This window comes from Pleurodeles waltl, chromosome 5, assembly GCF_031143425.1.
Source record: "Pleurodeles waltl isolate 20211129_DDA chromosome 5, aPleWal1.hap1.20221129, whole genome shotgun sequence".
Lineage (NCBI taxonomy): Eukaryota > Metazoa > Chordata > Amphibia > Caudata > Salamandridae > Pleurodeles > Pleurodeles waltl.
Genome location: NC_090444.1, coordinates 1,138,214,163 through 1,138,232,712, shown reverse-complemented (window position 1 = coordinate 1,138,232,712; position 18,550 = coordinate 1,138,214,163).

The window sequence follows — 18,550 nt, the reverse complement described above, 5'->3', positions numbered from 1 at the left end:
GGACTGCCCTTTTGTCTGCCTCTGATTACTGCTTTAAAAAGATAGACGACTTCCAGGTGCAGAAAACTTGGACTTCATTGATTGTGGCCATGTGGTTAGTGCTCCTGCTGGGAGACCACCCCAGTGCTACCTGCTATGACAAGAAACACTTTACTCAACTATAGTCTCTGGAGAACAGCCTGAGAAGGACACTTGAAAGGTGAGTCAATCTAAACCAGTTCCGAAGCTTGGGCCTGTGTATTCACATCTCCTGGCTGGAAAATGTGTATAAAACTGGGACCCAAAGCACCCCACTTTGTTCCAGTTCAAAGTTCTTTATGACCAAGAAGTGCAAAAAGGGCTGCTATTGGTTCAGGGCTGATGTCTGGAAGACAGATAACATTCAGAGAGTTGAGGAAATCAGAAGTCTTAATTTCTAATTGGAGGAGCAAAAGGTCTGCCTAAGGCTTAGAAGATGTGTGCTGAGAGAATGAAGCAGTCTGCCTGGCCCAGCCTTAGGTGAAACTGTCCAGGAGGAGAAGCCCTGCATGTTTCCAGTGTGATCAAATCAAATCAAGAACATTTATAAAGCACGCTACTCACCCGTGAGGGTCTCAAGGCGCTAGGGGGAGGGGGTTACTGCTGCTCGAAGAGCCAGGTCTTGAGTTGCCTCTGGAAAGCGAGGTGGTCCTGGGTGGTCCTGAGGTTGGTGGGGAGGGAATTCCATGTCTTGGCCGCCAGGTAGGAGAAGGATTTCCCACCTGCCGTGGTGCGGCGGATGCGAGGGACGGCGGCGAGTGCGAGGTTGGCGGAGCGAAGTTGACGGGAGGACGTGTAGAAACTGAGGCGACGGTTGAGGTATTCGGGTCCCTTGTTGTGGAGGGCTTTGTGTGCGTGGGTAAGGAGCCGGAAGGTGATCCTTTTGTTGACGGGAAGCCAGTGCAGGTGTCTCAGGTGGGCGGAGATGTGGCTGTTGCGGGGTATGTCGAGGACGAGGCAGGCGGAGGCGTTTTGAATTCGCTGCAGACGTTTCTGGAGTTTAGCGGTGGTTCCTGCGTATAGGGTGTTGCCGTAGTCCAGGCGGCTTGTGACGAGGGCGTGGGTCACGGTCTTTCTGGTGTCGGCGGGGATCCAACGGAAGATCTTTCGGAGCATGCTGAGGGTGAGGAAGCAGGAGGATGATACAGCGTTGACTTGTTTGGTCATGGTGAGAAGTGGGTCCAGGATGAATCCAAGGTTGCGTGCGTGGTCAGAGGGGGTTGGTGCGGTGCCAAGGGCCGTGGGCCACCAGGATTCGTCCCAGGCGGACGGGGTGTTTCCGAGGATGAGGACTTCCGTTTTGTCTGAGTTCAGTTTCAGACGGCTGATTTTCATCCATTCTGCAACGTCTTTCATTCAATCTTGCAGGTTGGTCTTGGCGCTGGTGGGGTCCTTGGTGAGGGAAAGTATCAGCTGAGTGTCGTTGGCGTAGGAGGTGATGTTGATGTTGTGTTTGCGTACGATGTCGGCGAGGGGGCTCATGCAGACATTGAAGAGAGTCGGGCTGAGCGAGGAGCCTTGTGGGACGCCGCAGATGATCTCAGTGGGGTCTGAGCGGAAAGGTGGGAGGTAGACTCTTTGGGAGCGGTTGGAGAGGAAGGAGGTGATCCAGTCCAGGGCCTGTCCTTGGATACCGGTGGAGCGGAGGCGGGATATTAGGGTTCGGTGGCAGTCGGTGTCGAAGGCAGCCGAGAGGTCGAGGAGGATGAGGGCGACTGTTTCTCCGTTGTCCATCAGAGTTCTGATGTCGCCTGTGACTGAGATGAGGGCGGTTTCTGTGCTGTGATTGGCTCGGAATCCGGACTGAGAGGGGTCGAGTAGGTTGTTGTCTTCAAGGAAGTTGGTAAGTTGCTTGTTGACGGTCTTCTCTATGACTTTGGCAGGAAAGGGGAGGAGCGAGATGGGGCGGAAGTTCTTCAGGTCGCTGGGTCCGCCGTAGGTTTCTTCAGTAGGGCGTTGACTTCTGCGTGTTTCCAGCTCTCGGGGAAAGTGGCAGAAGCAAACGAGCTGTTGATGATGTTCTGGAGATGCGGGGCGATGATGTCGTCGGCTTTGTTGAAGATGAAGTGTGGGCAAGGGTCCGAGGGGGCACCAGAGTGGATGGAGTTCATGGTAGCTTTGGTCTCTTCCGTGCTGATGTGAGTCCAAGCGTTGAGGGTGATGGCTGGGGTTGTAGGTTCTGTGGTGGTTGGCTGGGTCTGGTGTCCGAAGCTGTCGTGTAGGTCGGTGATCTTACGATGGAAGAAGGTGGCGAGGGAGCTGCAGAGGTCTTGTGAGGGCGTGATGGCGTGGGCGTTAGGGTTGGAGAGCTCTTTGACAATGTTGAAGAGTTCTTTGCTGTTGTGAGTGTTCTTGTCCAGTCTGTCTGTGAAGGAATTTCTTTTGGTGGCGCGGATCAGTTGGTGGTGTTCGCGGGTGGCGTTTTTGAGGGCAGACATGTTATCTGCGGTGTGGTCCTTGCGCCAGGCTTTCTCGAGGTTTTTTTTAGATTCCTTGAGGGTGTCTGTGAACCAAAGAGGTTTCTTGGTGTTGGTCTGTCTTGGGAGGCGTCTGAGGGGTGCGAGGTTGTCTGCGCAGTTGGTGATCCAATGCGTGAGGCTGAGGGCTGCGTCGTTGGGGTCGGTGGAGAAGGTGGGTTGGTTGTCGCTGAGAGTGGAGAGAAGCTGTTCCGTGGGGATTTTGTTCCAATGTCTGCGTGGGATGGATTGTGTGCGGAGGTGGCGAGTCTCGCGTCGGAAGGTGAAGTGGACACATCTGTGGTCGGTCCAGTGTATTACGGAGGAGTGGCTGAAGGATACGTGATTGCTGGCGGAGAAGATGGGGTCGAGCGTGTGTCCGGCGATGTGGATGGGGGTGTTCACCAGTTGCTTGAGACCGAGGTTTGGCGAGGTTGTCGAGCAGGGCGGTGGTGTTGTGGTCGTTGTTCTGTTCCAGGTGGAAGTTGAGGTCACTGAGGAGGATGTAGTCCGGCGAGGCAAGGGCGTGCGGGGAGATGAAGTCAGTGATAAGTCGCTGAAGAGGGCGCGTGGTCCAGGGGGTCTGTAGATGAGAGTTCCTCTGAGGGTGGTCCTGGGGTCTGTGTGGATCTGGAAGTGCAGGTGTTCGGCGGCGAGGGGGGTGTCTTCGGTGGAGGTGGTGACGTTGATGGAGTCCTTGAAGACGATGGCGATTCCTCCACCGATTTGGTTGGTGCGGTCTCCTGGAGATCTTGTAGCCGTCGGGGATGGCTATGGCGATGTCGGGGGCCGAAGAGGCGTTCATCCAGGTCTCAGTGATGAAGGTGACGTCCGGTGCGGTGGAGTCCAGGAGGTCCCATAGTTCAATGGTGTGCTTGTGGACGGAGCGTGCGTTGATCAGGATGCATTTGAGGTGGTTGTCGGCGCGTGGGCTGGCGGGCGGGGTGGTTACGCGGTGGAAGGTGAGTTTGCAGGTGAGGCATGCGAAGGGTCCATGGGTGCGTTTAGGGTTGGCTTGGAAGCAGGTGCTGGAGCGCCCCGGGTTAAGGGCTTGGAGGGTGTTGGGGTCGTAGCGGTGCTGAGGGGTTTGGGAGTGCTGAGGGCCAGGGGTCGTGGCGCTGGGCGTGGTCCAGGCGCAGACGGGCTTGCCTTTGGCGCGGCCACGCAGCGGCCGCCATAAGAGGGAGGAGGGGGGGGAGGGGTCGGCTGGGGGCGGGAGGGGGGCGACGAATGGGAGCAGGGGGGGCGGGGCAAAGCAGGAGGTGGCGGCGGGAAAGCAGAGGGTGGGGGGGTTCAGGTAGAGGGGAGGGGAGAAAAGATAGGGGAGGGGGGAGTACAGAGGAGGAGGGGAGTCAGGAAGAACAGAAGAGGAGAAGAGAGAAGAGTCCAGAGAGAAGAGTCAAGAAGAAGAGTAAAGAAGAAGAAGAGAGAAGAGGCAAGAAGAAGAGAAGAAGACTAAAGAAGAAGAGGAGAGAAGAGTCAAGAAGAAGAGAAGAAGAGTAAAGAAGAAGAGGAGAGAAGAGTCAAGAAGAAGAGTAAAGAAGAAGAGGAGAAGAGTCAAGAAGAAGAGTCAGGCAGAAGAGGAGAGACCTGAGAAGCATAGGGGAAGCGTCCAGAAGATGAGGAGAGGCCACAGAGGAAGAAAAGGAACACGCAGAGAAAAGTACAGAAGAGGAGAAGAACACGCAGGTTGGGGTGCAGAGAAGAACACAGATGAAGAAAGAAGAAAAGAACACGCAGGTCGAGGTGCAGAGGAGGAAGAAGAACACAGATGAAGAAAGAAGAAAGAACACGCAGGTCGGAGTGCAGAGGAGAAAGAAGAACACAGATGAAGAGCAAAGCAGGAAGAGAACGCGGTGAGGAAGAGGAGAAATGAAGAACACAGAAGAACAACACAGATGAAGAGCGAAGAAAGAACACGCAGGTCGAGGTGCAGGGGAGGAAGAAGAACACAGATGAAGAAAGAACACGCAGGTCGAGGTGCAGGGGAGGAAGAAGAACACAGATGAAGAACACAGATGAAGAGAGACGAAAGAACACGCAGGTCGAGGTGCAGGGGAGGAAGAAGAACACAGATGAAGAGAGAAGAAAGAACACGCAGGTCGAGGTGCAGGGGAGGGAGAAGAACACAGATGAAGAAAGAACACGCAGGTCGGAGTGCAGAGGAGAAAGAAGAACACAGATGAAGAGCAAAGCAGGAAGAAAGCGCGGTGAGGAAGAGGAGAAATGAAGAACACAGAAGAAGAACACAGATGAAGAGCGAAGAAAGAACACGCAGGTCGAGGTGCAGGGGAGGAAGAATAACACAGATAAAGAGCACAGATGAAGAGAGAAGAAAGAACACGCAGGTCGAGGTGCAGGGGAGGAAGAAGAACACAGATGAAGAACACAGATGAAGAGAGACGAAAGAACACGCAGGTCGAGGTGCAGGGGAGGAAGAAGAACACAGATGAAGAGAGAAGAAAGAACACGCAGGTCGAGGTGCAGGGGAGAGAGAAGAACACAGATGAAGAACACAGATGAAGAAAGAACACGCAGGTCGGAGTGCAGAGGAGAAAGAAGAACACAGATGAAGAGCAAAGCAGGAAGAGAACTCGGTGAGGAAGCGGAGAAATGAAGAACACAGAAGAAGAACACAGGTGAAGAGCGAAGAAAGAACACGCAGGTCGAGGTGCAGGGGAGGAAGAAGAACACGCAGGTCGAGGTGCAGGGGAGGAAGAAGAACACAGATGAAGAGCACAGATGAAGAAAGAACACGCAGGTCGGAGTGCAGAGGAGGAAGAAGAACACAGATGAAGAACACAGATGAAGAAAGAACACGCAGGTCGGAGTGCAGAGGAGAAAGAACACAGATGAACACCCAGAGAAAGCTGACTGCCTGAGAGGGCAAAGGCAAGCGCTCCCTGTGCTATAAGTGGGTGTCTCTCAGCAGTCCCCTTTGTGAAATGCATCCAAACGACAACACCATTTCTGCAATCTGTATCCTACAGGCTGTCAATTGGTGGTGCCACTTATGGTGACATGAGACCCCACTATGCCCCTGCGGGAGAGTCGATTCGTCTATGAAGGTCGCAACTGTCAGGAAGACGCACTCGCTGATGCATTGGTCTGGTGGGGGCGCAAGTGCCTTGCTGTAGCGATCGTTAGCAATTGGGCCCGTGCAGGGCCGCAACTGCAGAAGGCACCATGGTCGCTACAACACTTGCAGAGCTCCATTCGCATGGTAACCCTGTTCTTAAGGAAAATATTCCCCACTCTGAAGGCACAAGCTCCAACGTCCCCCTTTACTACTTGAGAACCAAAATCCGACGACTGACTGCCCTCCAGTTGGAACAGAGAAACTGAAAGGCAGGGAATTGACACTTTGTCAACATTAATGACGGGGTACACATTAGTGTACTGATTGCACATGTGAACCTGACATGTGCCAAAGACTACTGAGGACTCTAACCAAGAGTCATCTGGAATGAACAGAGCACTGTAGGAGGGGAGGTGTAGTGCCCAGAGGCGGATTGTAAACAGGGACTAGCGCCATTTATTCGCAGATTGGATTGTGAAGTATTTCATTCTTATATGTGATTAAAAGTACGTTCTTCTACAAAATACAAGCACAGGGTTGAACATTCAATTACTGTGTCTATTAATTGGTTGATTGTTGCGTTCTGACCTCTTGCCGTCAGCACAGCCTAGTGGCCAGCCTGTGACTGTTCGCCCTCACTATTGGTCCCAATTTGCAGAGTCATAGTACAAAATTACTTCATTTAATACGGCTGGGGTCCATTAGCGCTGATCTTCCCTTTAGACCCTCTAAAGCATTAGCCTCTGTGGCATTAGCGCTGAATTATAGGGGTGTGACTTATTGGGAGCTAACAGGTGACTGAGCAATCTTCATTACAAGTTCCACCCATAGTGCTGAGACCCCACTTCCATGGGCAAATATCAGTGCAGTTTACCGACAGACACTTTCCCTGAGATTGCCATGGTATTAGGCCCATTGGTAAATGTAGAGAATACTGTAGAAAATGCCTGCTTGGTTTATACTCAGTAATTCTGAGAGTATGTGCAATAATAAATCATCATGTTTTTTGCAGTTCGCTGAGTTCCAAGTCTTTAATCCTACACCACCTTCCGAGTAAGCCTTGAACTGCTCTTCTGTGATACCCTGAGAGCCAAGTGTTAAAGGGGTGTACTGGGAGATAACTTTTTGGTCCAATATTAAGGTTATGCCTGGAACACCAGTGGAAAGTGGTTCGAAGCCCCACATCAAAGCCCAGTAACCTTCGATTGTCTCTAGACTTCTGAAAAAGTTCCGACAATACAGAAAATAGTGTTGTGTCCACTTAAATGATCTACCCCTTTCCCTTTCTTATTGGTCCCTCCAAAGCACTCATGTTCCTGTCTGTGTACTAAAACCCTACCCTATCAGTATTTCTAGTAAATTACAGCAGGTAAACAATTGCCCGGGCGAATTGTTATATTTTACTTTTGTATGCTGCTTCCACAAGATTAAACACGCATTGGAAAAGCCATAAATTTCACTTTCTTAAATAAGCATTGGAAAAAACAATAGGCCTGGCCTTCTGAAAAATTAAAGTGTATCTTTGCTAATTGGTGAGTTTGTGTGTTAATATACGAGTGGGTGAATGTGAGAATGAGGTAATTATTGATTGAGTGAGTGGGTAAGTGCATGGTTTACATTTGAAAACCCTGTAGACCTGGCCTGCATTTTTCAGATCTAAGCCTGACCTATTGTTCTGTTAATGCTGGCTATTAAATTGCGTTTTATCTGTGCAGAGGGGAGAAAGGTTCTTGTACAAGTAAACGTAGGTTTGGTTTCTAAGTAATGATCAGGAAGTCATCAGTCCCTCTTCACGAAGATGGCTTTAAGACAATTGTAGTTTTTCAGCCAGCAGCAGTAAGCATGCTTGGACTTGGATACCCATATTTCCTAGTGGTAAAGTGGAATTGCAAGCACTGGCAAAGACATTAAATAGGTAATTGTTCGGTGTGAAGGCAGTGGGACCTGTAAGCACAGGCATGCGCAGATGTACACTTAAGCAGTCTGTGTTTGCAGCTGTGAGAATATTTCCATGAAGATTGGCTTTGTTCACGTTATCAGCTGCAACAGCAGAACGCAAGCTAACAGGCATGTAAGAGCAAAGCGAAATAATGAATCAATTAACTATGCACGTCTGTTACAGAAGACACGAACGAGTCTGAAATTGCTGATCGTTATAGATTATTAAACTCCCCCAAACCAAATTTGACATTGATTCTTCTACTTGCCTACTAATAACCTCATTATTCCCCTGTGACAAAACTTCACACCTCAATTGTTGCACCGAAAAAGTTACAAAAACAGGTTTAAGGAATACCAAATAGATCGTTGCCATCTCACACAAAAGCCGAGGAAATGATAATTCATAAATGCACCCCAGAGCAGTGAGAGGAGTTATTGGGCTGACAAAGCTCCAGGGTGCACCTCTGCTCTGGGAGTGGCAGGGAAACCTGAGAAGACTGTGAGCAGCATTTCCAGCACCTCCAAATTTCACTTGCTACTCTCTGCTGAAGAAGGATAACAATCCTAGAACAGGTGTCTAGGGATACACAACACTGGCTGCTCCTAGAATAGTGAACACTAATAGCTTTCAACTCAAGTGAATATTATCATGCCCTGCTTTTACCACAATTCATTAAGGCTAATTGTGTGCTAGTATGCTAGACGTCTGCTTTCTCCTCCTTTCATGACGAAATGAGAATTGACAAACCCAACAGGCTGACAGCCAACACAGGCCTATCAGCTTTGCTATTGCTTGTTTTCTCTGGCTTTGGGTCAAAATTTGATGAGGGAAAATAAACTCTGGTCTCCAAAAATAAGTGTTGGTGCCCACTACAGCACGAATTAAGCACAGTCTGCAACACAATCCAGAGATAGTCATACCTCATTCTACTACTATGATGTCCAAAATAATTCGACTTTTCCCTCCTCTTTCTCTCCTAGCTCACCCCAAACCTCATTTTACTACTATGATCTCCCTAATCCTTTTCTACAAACTCTTCCCTCTTCCATTTCTCGTTTTACTTATTCCAAACCTCATTACTACTATGATCTCCAAATTAACACGTTGTAGATTCTTCCCTATTCTATCCCTTAATTATTCTATTGAAACCAACTTACAGACTCACATACCCACAGCTCAAACTAACTCCTATTTCCCTATACTAATCTACCTCTAATCCTTTTGGGTTCTGGAGTAGTGTGCTACTCGCCAAAAGTGCACTGACGCCTTGTCAGGGGTAGTAAACTATATAAATTAAATTACAATATTGTACACATACAGGTACCAGCAGTGTATTCGTGAAAGAAAAAGCTTATTTGTGTGCAAATTATTTACTTGTACAAAAGCCTATCAGAAGTAAACAGAAACAGCCAGCCAAACTTTCCAAATGCTCAGCAACTGCTTATTCGAGGAAACCTCCTCTGCCATCATCAAAATCAGGACACAGCCCAAACACTGACCGCGCAGCCCCTGTATTGTAGCGCCACAAAACTGTGTTGTCAGTCGTGCCCTCTACAAATAAACATAACATGAGTATTATATGAAACAAATACATTCTGGCGAACCATGCCATGTTCCAGTGTTGAGGTTCTCGAAAGAGACACCTTTCTTGTGGGTGGGAGTCACACAAAGACACTTGTTTTGCAGTCCCATCCGGAGTAAACGGGCTCCAAGTGGATGTATTTCTACTGACATTTATTAAAGTGGTTCCCAACCTGTGGCCCAGGGACCCCTGAGAGTCTGCGAACTCTCTTCAGGGGATCTGGGACTGCTTAGAAAATTAAGTAATATCAATTGATTAATCAAGTCAATATAAATGAAGTGGCGAAATGTACAATTGAAAATTTTAAAACACACTGTAAATGTCGAGGTATTTGTAATTGGAGGCTGAAAACGTATTTCTATTCTCAGATTGATTTGCGGGAGCAGTGCAGGTGCATCAAACAGAATATAGAATGGATGATGTGTGGCTTCAATTGAATTTAGAAAAACTCCAACCTTCCTATTAAAATTACATTTTGTATTTTTTTACTTATATTTGTTTGTAAATTAAATAAAACGTGTTATCATTTATATATGTGTTTGATGAATGCTTGTTTCTGTACTTTTTTGTGTATGGTTTTGTGTTTCAAATCATCAACAGTGTTTATGCCGGTCCCCGGCTTCTAGCATCTACTTAGTGGGGGTGTCCCTAGGTTCCAGTCATTAATGTGGGGTTCCCTGGGTTCCAGTAAGATAAAGTGGGGGACGAGAGAAGGCAAACGATTGGGAAACACTGGTTTAGTAGAAAGGCTGGTATGGTTTAGGACAGCCAGCGATATATTCAGTTGCTAAAAAGTCTGTTTCTTTCTTTGATATATGCAATTCACATGTTTTTGGCGAATTATTATCTAGCCTAGCATTGCTTTTCCATAGCTACACCTGCCCAATTGTAAGAGTTCCAAACTAGTGCCAAACGTAAACTGAAAAGTGCTTTGTTGTTCGGTTAAACGATTACAAAGGCCACATTCGGGAAAACTGCTGATAACGTTAGCGCATTGAAGCATCATTCGCCTGTAGAGAAGCAGCGATAGGAGAGTCAAACGTACACGGCTCAGCTAACCCTGCGACAAAGGGCGCATTAAGTAGGTCGGTACAGCTGGCGTACTACTTATTTACACCTGAGCCTACATTGTTCAACGTCTTTCATTCCATAGGTTAATGGTAGCCGTTCTTGACGTTTAAATGGCCAATCATTAACGATGCCAACAGTAAAAGAAAACACACCGCCATCTTCTCCCCAAGAAAGTACAAGCAACTCGGATTTCAGCTGCCGTCAGTCCTGAAACAAATTTGCCAAAGTGACAAGTTGAAGCAAAAAAAAAAAAAGTTTCTGTCGTCCCAATGTAGAGGGATAACTTGTCCAATCAAAATATGATGAAGTCAAAATGCTCCTAAGGCGATAAACACAGAAATCGAGAGGAAAGCTATCGAATCATTAGCAAATGGCCGACCCAAAAGTCAGTTAAGTATATATTAAAAGTTCTGGAAACAATAGGTCTTGCAGACAGTTAAATCTAACTGTGGTGATAACTAAAATGGAATGTTTCAATGCATACTTAAATAAGCCATCATGCTACAGCGTTTCAAAATTATCATCTAGGACTTTTATGTAAAGTCCGTGACACTGTAGACTTCGCGCTGATTTCACAGGTAATCAAGAAAAAACATTTCAGTCTTTCATAATTTTTTGGCAGTGAACATGTTGGATGCTGAGCAGAGGAGAGCAGTTTTCCACTTATATCGGAAACCTAAAGTGGCCTCCATCACCCTCTATAAAATGGGGTAAAAGATAGATGGGTGATTTCTGAAAGCCCCTTAGGCTAGGTAACTCTTTTTGAATCTGTGTTTGCTGCAGACCTCCTTAACAGGGATTTCGAAATCCAAATGCTACATTGATTGGTACCAAGGCATTCATGGTTCCCCTAGAAACACAGAAAGAGCACCTAGATGGCCCTGTGTTTCTAGTGGGTGATCAGCAGAGAAATGTGATGCTAGTAGCTGCGGACGAAGTGAAGCATAGTCTATAGAGATCTAAAAGTTCATAGTTTTCTCAATTAGAGCTCAGACGTAAGAGGCGAAATGTTTTTGCACATAGTAAAGAGTTTGGGGGTAAGAGCAGCACAGGCTTTTGTCCCTTAAGTAGGAAAATTATCTAATGTGAAGTCCTTAGTTTAGTTCACTGCTTGCATATACTTGGCTACTCTGTCAGGTAATCCATGTGGCCACCCACAAGCAAGAGGAGTCTTAAAGAAGGCCATTGGATGTTTATTTTTCCCTTTCTGGGGGGTTGACTTTGAGGATGGGGCTGGCTACCTCAGCCACCTCGTGGACATTAAGGCTGGTGCCTCGCTTGCAGTCAGGATGGGACAGTATGAGCGTGGGATAGAAGTTACAAGGTAGTTCCAGTGGTCGATCGACCCAAAGGTTTGCTAGCCATAATAATGGTAAGCTTATCTCACCCACTTATTGTTTTCTTTTCTGGGTCCTCGATGTTACATTGGCTGCAGTTCCAGAGCCAATCTGTTCTTTGGAATGCTGAACGTGATGATGCTATTCCACAGACCACCTGCAAGTAGCTCTGTCTATGCCTAGCAGACGTCTGTGCCATTCATGTCCTTCCTCGACAGTATTTTCCTGGAAACACCGCAAGCAAAGAAAATAATAACCTTGCTAAATGTGACCTCACTCCTAATTTGCCTTCCAGGGTATTTCAGAAAATGTTGCCACAGTCAGACTTCTGACATACAATCCCTACAAGCAGACCATCAGATCACCTTCCCAATAAGAGATGATACCTGGTCATTTATCCAACCTGGTTTAGCTCGACAGAGATTCCAACCATTCCCCTACCTAAACAAATTCCACAATAAGCAGAATTCTCGTGTGTAACAAAGCAACGCATTATCAGGCTGGGAAATCTAAAACGACAAGTGGACAATCAACAAATACACAAATATGCTGGTATGGGTCGAGAGAGCATGAGCCCTGACTTTGAGTTCCACATAGCAAGCTCTGTAGTTTTTGAACTTTTTACCTCAGCACACATGACAATCATACATGTGCGCTGAGGATTTTTCCATAACTTGGATTTTGACTCGGAGCTGGGTGATTGGTTTTGAGGAGTACACTAATTACACTCTTCTTTTGATGGTACAACTATTATCAGCTCAGTGAGCTCTACAGAACTGAAAGCAGTGGGAGTAATACGATTATAGTACCAGAGCAAGGCTTTTTACCTGCTGCCTGCCAAGCACAGTGGTCTACTGGCCTTTACAATTTGATTTACATTGGTTTGCCAGACCTTTGCAACCAGGTACTTCGCTCCAATGTGGGACATGAACGCTGCAAGTGTATGTGTGACTCCTGTGTGTATAGGTTGTGCATGGAGTAAGCGTGATACATGTTGCTGTGTCCACACAAACATACCATTACTAAAGCAGTGTACTTGATGCTCAGGTTTGGGTTCAATAGTAAGCTTAAACCTCAGGACACCAGTGGTAAAAGTGTCAGATTGCTACAGTCTGATCCCAGCAGGCCCGTCTCCTCTGGTGTTCCTGAAATTGTGCCCACAAAACATTTAAAAAAAAGATGAGTTCAACGAATTGCATCATATGCTTTCTTAGTTGGCTCAGAACTCAGCAAAATGGAACTCAAGGAAAATGTCTTAATCCTGGTCCACAAGAAGTAGTGTCCCCAGCTGATTCCATATTAGATGTTGAGGGCTTGATTTAGGGTTTTGCTAATGGTTTACTCCACCACAAATGTGCTGATAACCTGTCTACCTTATTACAAGTGTCATCGAATGTAATGCAATGCATGTAATATGGCGGGTGGGATAGCCATCACATTTGTAATGGTGTAACCCACCCTCCAAACTTAAAAATTAGGCCCTTAGTCTCCAATCCCACCATTTTAACTCCTGTTCAGAAATGACTGGGTGGAGCTGGCAATGAAACAAAGATTCCCATTTTGGTACTGCTGTTGCATAGAGCTGCAACAGAAAAATGGAGGTCACAATTTGTAAAATTGTCAATAGGCAATGAGATGTCCCAAGTACCACTTTGTGTTTGGCTTGAGTATCCAAGTGCCATTAGCAAGCTGCACTCAACCCCTGTATGGCTCACACAGATAAATGTTGCTTGTGAATACCACCTAGTGATTGCATACTCTGTGGCTGTGATGTCACCATTTAACTTGAATCTCTGTGCTATCTACTCTAAGGGAGATTGCATCAAAATAACACTGCCACCTGACAGCTGATTTCTGTGGCACCCAATGAGAATGGAGCTACCTCCTCATGATGCATACCATTGGGCTCGCAAGGGAAGTGGCATCCCCACAGATCTCTAAATTGTTTGCAGACTGCTCTGTTAGCTATGCTGTTACACCTCAAAGGAAGATGTTTTAATAATGACCAGGGGAATGCCTACTTTACTCTTCCTTTCTGCACTGTTCAAAGAATCAATCCCGCCAGAGGCACTCTCTCACTCCTGTTTTCCTCTTCCATTCTCTGAGCATTCTGGCTCAGGCAGACACCACACAACCTTTAAATGAGCTGTCATCTTCATCTTTGCTGTTGTCAGTGATATAAGCACCAATGCGCCTTTTGGCAATTGAGCACTTTATAAAACACTTACTTAATACTTAACTTACTTACATGCTCCACCATTGACTGCCAGGTCATTTCCACACAAACAATCTGACTACCTTCCTGATGTAGTTATTCCTCAGCACTGTAACTTAGTGGTATCATCATGAATGTGTACCTTGTAGTCCTGGCACCTTGATATACCTGAAGTTTTCAGCCGGTTATCTGATCTAAACAGTGAGGTGAATGCATTTGCAGTGGATTGGTATGCCTACCCGAACTGCATGCATGCATACATTTGAAAATATGAATGTACAGTGGGCTCCCAGCAGCAATGTAACCGCCAGCCTTCAGTAAAGTTTGCACTCTTTGAAAAAGTAAATAATGTTTGAAAGCCACTCTTGAGTGCTGGCTACGCGTTCACACCCAGTGAGATCAGAGAAATAATGGTAAACATTGATCAAACTGTATTAATCCATAATAATGAAATTAAGATTTTTTCTGGTGAGAATGTACTATGACAGAATTAGTTTTTGTCATTCTAACCAAAAGAATGAACCACTTATGGTGTTCTCAGCTGATTTGACTCCTGAAGTTCTTGCTGCCAAAATAAGATCACAGAATGCAGTGAAATCAACAGGAACCATTTTAAAAAATGACCTGAAAGATTTAGACTTTGGATTTAATGACACATTTTGTGATTCCTCAGAGCTCCACAAATCATGGGAGTCAACAAGAAAACTTGATGTTGTCTTAACAATGTTTACATCATTGTTCAATATCAGCAAAGCAAAACTGTTACAAGCTAAACTTCTTGAGTTCAGAACAAAAGCTGACAACGTTGATGATGGCTTTGGAGTTATAAGCGAAGAAGTGGGAGACAATCACATGAATCATGTTTTATGATTACAGCACAGCAAAAAGATAACTCTGCTGCACATGATGAATGTCCACACAATCTATGACAAGTGCAAAAAGTAGAGAGTTAATCACTTCAATGGATTGGTTTGGTGTATCAACAAGTTATAATGACATAGTACGGTGCAGGAGCTTATTAGCAGCTCATGCTATAAAATCTTGTGAATCTGACAGCACACCACTTCCAAGTCACTTTACCAGGAAAGGATTTACAGTAGTTGCACTTGATAATTTTGAGTTTGAAGACAGCTCTTCTTTGTCTAGAATATCCAGCACACATGATACTGCCATGGTGCTTAAGACTGTACCAATGAAGTAGCTGCTGAAAAACAAGCTGTGTTAGCTAAAGGCATAAACATAAAAAGCTGCAAACTTATAAATAAAGTGCCTTGCCAATGTGTGCAAACCATCAACATGTCCCAGTCTACCAGAAAGTTTCAAAGTGGCTGAGGACATGGATCTTCTTCTTTTTGATGCTGTGGTATACAAAGCTGATTTAACTGAATTTATCCTATCGCTTATTTGGTGCAGACTGAAGGATGAAGAAAAGCCAGTTCCTCCATGGGCTGGAATTCATGCTCTGATCTTCCAGAATACCATCCCACTGAAGAAGGTTGAGTTTTTACCAGTAAGATGATCTCAAGGCACAAACTACACAACAGTATGCACAGCTCTAAAAGATTAAAAAAATGTGTGTGCTCAGCTTGAAGACCAGCTTATCCTGCCATTTTTCTGTGATGAAGATGTTTTCCGTATTGTAGCTAATAATTTTATTAGCAATCCAGTAGAATGTAATGAAGGTGTACAGGAAGTTATCTCAGGGGATGTAGCATAGACAATGCACTTATTGAGGCGGAAATCTTTGGAAGCAAGAATGTCCAGTCATAATTAAGCGTAACTCATTATGTTAGTTTGTTACAAGGTATGCTCATCATATCTGAGGCTATAGAAACATTGCGTTGGAATGCTTTCTGGAACAAGAATGTTAAATTAGGTTTTGCATATCTCAGAAATGAACAAGGCACGGGGTGAGCTTCATTCACAAGACACCATGCAAAGCCAAGCAATACACTCAGTTCAAAATCAGAAAACCTGACAACCAAGTTTGTAGAATCTGTTAAAGAATGTAAAGAAAAATCTGAACTTTGTCAGTACTGGGTAATTGTTTTACACAAGATAGCTCTAGTGAAAAAAGTGGTAAACGGTGAAAAACGGGCTGATCAGGAATGTGATTGGGAGCTGCACGTGAAGACTGTGAAGTTACTGATTATCATGTTTCGCGAATTCCATTGCATAAACTATCTGATATATGGGTCCTGGTATTTGGAAAGAGTGTAGAAGATAGAGGTGGAAAAACCATATCTTTACAGAAATGTATCCAAAGACATTTTGTGGTGAAAGACAGAGAGTGAAGGTTCAATGCAATGGCTCTAGATATGAAATTGGAACAGACGATCAAGCTCCAAGGGAATTGTTGTAATTCACCCTTCTTATAATGGCATGTCATCTCAGTAAGCTGGTACCTGAATTCTATGTCAGGGCCGGAGGCGGGAATTACACTGTTCTTTCTTCACTCTTATTACTACAGCAGTCTTATTTTGAAACAATGATAACCAAACTACATATCCCAAGAACCATTAAGTCCATCCAATCACCTGACAGCATTACCCTTTATCCTCGCTTGATGACATTCTTTCCTCCTCTTTCTTTGCTGCTCCAGCAGCTTCAAGATAAGTAGAATGGCCTTGGTGCATTAAGTTTGACTTGTTTAGCTGATTTACTGTCATTATAACATAGGCCTTGGGCCCAATACTTTGTTAACCTGTTCTGTGCTTGTTTATATTTATATTTGCTTTAATACTGGTAGCGTGGCTGCGGGAAGATTTCATTGCTCCTTTGTGGCCGCTTTAGAATCAACTTTGCTATCCTGCGGGGTGAAGGGGCTCATGGTGCAGAGTGGTCCACCAGTCACTAGAGGGTGCCACAACCCTTGAAATTTAAAGCCCTCAGTGCGCATTCTCACCTCCCAGTGATGGCACACTAGATCGGTGTGACAGTTACGAGCAGCATGTCCAGCAGTGCTTCAGCCCCCAGGAGTACCTTTAAATAACTAACAATAGCCCAACCACCTGGAGTCTTGATGTCCCAGCAGGGGACTGTAATACCAGCTTGCACATCAAGCCCACATTGCTCAGGCTGACAGGGACACAAACCCAAGCTGGTGCTAATAGAGAGTTACTGCCTCTTAAAACCAGTGGGTGTTTGGGGTCTTCCCCCCCCCCCAGGACATAGTCCCTCCATTGGCCTTGTGAGCAGCCAGTTTGTACTTACCTGGGCCTCCCCAGCTTAAAACCTACCCCTCATAATGCAGGAATCTGCTGAGACATACCTAGAGGATTAGAGCATTACTTACCTCCCTGTTGATGAGAACTTCTGTGAGGTGATGGAGACATCCATTTACAGGGCCATATCTGAGGCAGTGGCACCCTTAGAGCAGAAGCTTCTGCAAATGGCAGAAAACGTCTTTAGACCCGCTCCCCCCGGATGAAAACCTCTGTGGATCCTTGGTTACTAAAGCTCTAAGGCTGTCTGACTACAAGCAAAAGTGTGTACATAGCCCTGGGGTTGACCTAGACGCCTTTGACCGGCTCAAGTGAGCCTTTATCAGCCATGCTTACCCCTAGGATTGCAACCCCCGGCTGTCCCTGAACCGGGGACCTCCTAGGGGCATTTGCCCAACCCCCCACAGCTCCTCCCCAGACCCATTAAATGGGGATGATTCCCCAACAGCATCCAAGAGGGATTCTTTTTTTAAAAATGTGTTTTTATTGCTTACAATTCAACAAAACCAGCTGTTACAGAACACTGCGTGGTGAGGAAGCACAGGGAAAGTGAGAGGACCAGGTTTGGAAGGGAAAGACAGACAAGGACCAAAAGCAATGTAAAATCAGTATACAATAATAAACATAATATTTGATGTGATCAGTTTCACATGACCGTGACATGTTAAGTAATTAACCGGAGAGCGAATATTTTCGTGTGGTGCATTGGGGTGCCTGCAACAATGCAAGTGGGGTAAGGCTGTGGAATATTTAGAGAATGGCCTATATGACAGGTGGGGAAGAACCAGACTCCTGACGTACACAACTAGGGAGATGGTGCCATAGTGATTGGTGGCTACTTGCTATATTGTATTGGGATAAAAGCACATGGAGGAGACTGGGTTTACAGTCCCCTGAGGTGACATGTACAACCTGAAGCTCATGGCACACGAGTGGTGCGCTACTTTAAACGTGGGAGTGTATGTGTGAAGGTCCTTCCTCAGAGGGGACGTGTGTCATTCTTGGCTTCGATGTTGATTATAAAGGCATCGGAGATCTCATGGCACCCCAGAGCCAGGCTCCTATTGCTCAGAGAGCGGAGTACCTGTGATTCAGCATGAGCCCACTGCAACAGCGCACTAAGCCACGTGTTAACGCCAGGGCAGACGGGTGCCTTCCACTGCATAGCTGTAAGTCCTTTAAATAGGACAAAGGCCAGGTCTATGAACCTGTAAAGATGTTTATCCCTTTGGCCTTAGCGCAGAGGCCCAGGATTCAGGGGTAGGGGACAGCCTGTATCCAGTAATTCTCCAGTCATTGTGGTAATTTGATGTCAAGTATGCTGGGGGGACAGTCCCATACCATGTGGTAAAAAGTAGCTTCCGGTGCTCGGCAATGTAGGCATTCTTGAGCTGTCTGAGGCAACATGCATTTAAGGCGCTGGGTATGCGTATGCTTGGTGAACGGCATCCGGTAAGGATAACAAATCAGATCAATCTGGTGCCCCTCCGCCACCATGGGCATGGGCACGGCCGACAGCGATCACACGCCAGGGGTGGGTACCACTGCCACACAGTCAGACATTCTTGACCCAGAATAATTGATGGACCCCTGCTCTGCAGAATAGGCCCCGGTGGAGACAGTGGC